This window comes from Polypterus senegalus, chromosome 17 (assembly GCF_016835505.1).
Source record: "Polypterus senegalus isolate Bchr_013 chromosome 17, ASM1683550v1, whole genome shotgun sequence".
Taxonomy (NCBI): Eukaryota; Metazoa; Chordata; class Cladistia; order Polypteriformes; family Polypteridae; genus Polypterus; species Polypterus senegalus.
In genome coordinates, this window is record NC_053170.1 from 57,761,323 (window position 1) to 57,766,125 (window position 4,803).

A 4,803-nucleotide genomic window follows, 5' to 3' on the forward strand; every position below is an offset into this window, starting at 1 on the left:
AAACTCCTCCGCCTATTTCCAGCCTATACAGCACAGTTCAAAGCACTGCACAAAAGCACAATTCTTTTCTTTCTTTTCCTTCTCTCCCCTCTCTTCCACCCGACTCTGGCTCCCTGAATGGAGTGACGCGGCTACTTTTATAGGGCAACCTGAAATGTTCCTGGTGCTCCACAACCTTCTACCAGCAGTACTTCAGGGTGTGGTGCAAGTGTTGCAACCAAGGGCTCAGCAATCATCCAGGTGCCCCCTGGTGGTGACCACGGGCCACAGCAGGATTGAGCTTCCATGATTCAAGCCCCAATGCAAGCCTGGGGGGCCTGCCCTGTAGCATTCCGGGAGAGGTAATGCAATGAATATGCTCTTCCCCCAAGTCCTTCCATTATATGTGTGTCCTGCCCGGGGTCTGCCACAACAATTAGTTGTACGATTGCATTCTCTTTGTTTTTAATATTTGTTTGACATGGCCTACTGTACTCACATAGCTACTAAGAAACTTTAAGCTTTGACATTGCATACTCTCTCTCTTTGAATAAATCTTCAGTTTCTTGGCAGTCTGTCACATGAGATGACCTTCGTTCTTAAATAAAAAAGATAGACTGTGTGGATGCGGCCCGGACACAGACAGGCAGACATGTTGTTAAACACCACCACACTTTTATTTACAATAATATCTACAATAAGTTCAAGTGCACACACACAAACCCCACACAGTCCTGGCCACACAATGCCTTCTCTTCGGGCCGCCTCCACTCTCCTCTCCTGCTTTGTCCTGCTTCCACCCGACTCCAGCCTCGAATGAAGGGAGACGGCCCCTTTTATCTCATCCCGGATGAGCTCCAGGTGTTTCCCGGCATTCCTCCCTGGACATGCCCCAGTGTGGCGGAAGTGCCAGCTGTTCTCCCGAAAGCTCTCTGGGTGTCCCTTTCTTCTTCCCCCCAGCACTTCCTGGTGTGGCGCAAGTGCTGAGGTCCAGGGTCCCCAAGGCATTGGGGCGCCCCCTGGCGGTGACCACGGGTCCCTACAGGGTTGGGCTTCCAAGCCCTCTACCCGTGGCCCCCAAAGCAACCAGGAAGGCAGCCCCCACGTGATCCAGGGTGGGCATTGGCCCTCTTCTGGTCCCTCACAGCATCCCGGCCGGGTCGTTGCCCCGGCATCCCTGACAACTGATAACTGACATGTTTCTTTAAAAAACTGTTACGTTTTGGCCATTTTTGACACAAAAATGAACTTCAGGAATGCCAGCACATTGCGGTTCTAATGTGGTTCTAATTCACAAAAGTTTCTCTAATGACCAATTAGCTTTTAAAATAATTATAACATGATTATTGATAAGCTAAGGGAGTTGACCATTAGGACACTGAAGGAATGGCTTGTGAAAATGGAGCTTTACAGTTATATATGAATAATAAATTAAAAATCAGTAATTTCAAACAGTTATATCCATTGGCAACTCTGGTAATATATTGGCTGGCTGTGTTTTTAAATCAATGTAATGGTATCTTAAAAAAGTTATCAATTTCTATAAAAAACATGAAAATTTCTGTTTGTGCTCAAACTTTTAACTGGTACTATATATTATATACTGCATATATTACTCATAATTTCAAATGTAAATTGTATATTTTGTGTGGCTATTCATACACCTATGTGCATACTGCTTGCTGACCTTATGTCTAGGCTACTTCTAAACTTTAATATTACATAATCTGTTTTTCCATAATTCCTTCAGAGTACCTAAGTGGGCCTCAGACAATAGTTTAAACCCAGCTTGCCCCTAAGGATACCCTTGCAGTATAATTAAAACAGGTTTAATCGAGGATGAAAGTGTTAATTATTTCTTTCAAAGAATGACGACAATCATGCCACGAAAGAACTTGTATTGAAACATTTGTTCTAAGCAAGGCTAACGGCAACTATTAGCAATTGAATAATCTTTCTAAAGCCTAAAAGATCTTTGCAATATTTTAAATCTTTTGTTATGTAGTTTGTGCACAATAAAAGACTGATTAAAAAGTGATTGGTGCAGCAATCACATGTGATTGTTGTAATGTGTTTTTATCCAGATTAACTGTTGCCAATGAGTCTATTTAATAATATAAAAGGAAGAGGGTTTAAAACAGTATTGACATGCATATAGTAAACTTTGGGTCTTTTATATAATCAGCAGTGTTTTTGACTATGTAGTAATTAAAATAAAAAATACTTTTAAATGACACAAACATGAATGTATCGACAGCAAAGATTTTGTAGTAAAATTACCAGGATCTGTATTCTAGTGAAAAAGGAAAAAACAGGATCTTATAATTATTTCACACAAAACAGCACATTCTCATTCATGCCATTCATTCATATTTCATCGTATAGTTATAAATACAAAACTTAAATGACGGATTCTGACCAATAAAATTTGAAATCATTTAAACAATGGTACATCTGAAGAAAATAAAAAATTATAATAATTCTTTAGGAAAAGCTTTCCCACATCTGTAGCACTCTGCTTCTAGTAAATGACATGGGAGAGAGTTAAACTGAGGCAATCAAAATCTCCCTGTAATATGTCTGCAAAACTACATAACATGCTTTAAATGACATTAAATGAAGGAAGTAGTTTCTTTTCGGTTTTCCTTCTCATTATAGTGTTTCCAGTTTTGATATAACCATTATACTATATATTGTAATGTATTGCCCAGTAGGTAAAGTGATATAAAGAAAAATGTGTGGCATGAAAAAGGAATTGGGCTTAAAGCCCAAGGGATAAAGTGAAATGCAACTTTGAAGTAACTGGGCAATTCTCCTCAAAGAACACTAAAGAGAAGATGGCTCAGCAACTATTAAGAATACTTTAGTCTCTGAAATTGAGAAAGAGGATTGAGAGGGTTTAAGGAGTTTTTTGGGGGTAGTTCTAAACACCTCCTGGCCAATGGAGAGCACCATATGACAGACTTCCATCATGGCAGCAGAGACTAGAAGTTGTTATCACCATCATAATCTTCTGTCAAACAATCAGGATTCCTTAAATCAGAACAACCTAATAAAGAAAGCCTAGGAACAAGGGTAAAGGGATGAAGTACATGTAATGACAAAAATAACCAATCTTCACTGCTCTTCTTGCCAAAAGACAACTGTTCATTAAAAAATAGATATCAGAGGAAGATTGGCTTTTAGGGAGACTTAAAGAACTCTTGTATTTTCTGTTTCTTAGAAACAGAAGTTATTCATGAGGTACTCCTGAGGTTGTGGAATCAAAACTTTCCTCTATCTTCAAAGAAGGCAATCAAGGAGCCCAGATGAAAATGCAGAACATTTCATTATTTGCGCAGAGTTATGCACAAATGACTCAGTCCGTACAGTGAGCAATCAATTAAACAATGCATCTGCTTTTGTGCTTTCACCTTATCTAATACATTACACCATCTGACTCTTAATATGCAGAACTTTATTACTTCCTCCAATCAACTAACACCCCCAGTAATTTCTGACTCATGATGATTCTCCTATTACTCTTAACACTGCTTCCTTAAGAGGGGTGTTTTGTGGATTGTCCTATTGATCTTAGCACCGGTTCATAGGAGTAGTGTATGGGTTTCCCAGCAGTTTAATCCCACCTTCCGGAGGAGTTTTCATTTACCTCATTCTATCCTTGGAAAATGACGTTTGGTAGTTTCTCTAAGATGGGGCAGAGAACTCTTACGTTTTCAGCTTCTAGTTGCATTTACTTAAGTTACACTCAAGTTACAATCCTTTCCTTGTGTTTAATAATTCCTTCTGTTCATGTGTACACACACACACACACACACATATATGTATAGTAAATAAAAGAGAAGAACACAGAAAAAGGTTTGGAGGTAGCCACTCTTTATACTTAAAGATTTGGCTGGAAAAAGTCAGAACAAAATCATTAATTGGTCTTTACAGAGTTGAATCCAAAACAGAACTGATTTATGGCATTTTTTAAAGTCAGGTGGAGCAAGTGATGTCATTGAGGCCCTGAACTGGAAATGATGTAATTACTGATGTGTAACAGGAAGTAATGTTAACAGGCGGAATTTTCCTGGAGTAGTCCTTGCAAGGAGAAAGAGAGAAAGAGTTAGTGTACACTGCCACCCCCCTAGTCCAGCATGGGAATATGATCATTTGAGCCATTTAGCGGTATCCTACGCACGTGACCATTTTATATACAGGGTGAGTCAAAATTATGTTAACACTAATGGATTATTTTTATCACAACCACACCTTTCCAGATCGATGGATAGGTTGTGGTGGACCATTGCCTTGGCCTCCACACTCCCCTGATTTGAAACCCAGTGGTTTCTTGTTATGGGGTATGGTAAAGGAGTATGTGTATAGCAGGAAAGTTTGTGATATCAATGACCTGAAGGACAGAATACCGACTGTGGTATCATCTATTTCCCGCAAAATGTGTGCCTGGGCTTTTAAACGGTACTTTTCTGCCTCACTCCGCACCACTGCGTACCTCCAGTGCAATGCGGCCGCAGAGCTTAAACAACTCGGTACATCCACATAAAAAACGACAAGGGGTGAGCGAGCTATCTTGAAGGCTTTTACTGGACGTACTTCGTTGTAAACTGAAACATATACAAAAGAAACATACAGGCATTTACATGTGTACAATCAAAGACAATAAAGAATAATTTACAAAACAATACATAGCAGACAGTGTACATTAAATAATACAGCTTCAAAAGACATTTACAAGGCGAGTGATTTCCACGGTTGGATCAAGACGAAGAGAAGCACGTAGACAGAGGTTCAAATTGCTGCGTACCACAACTAACCAGACCC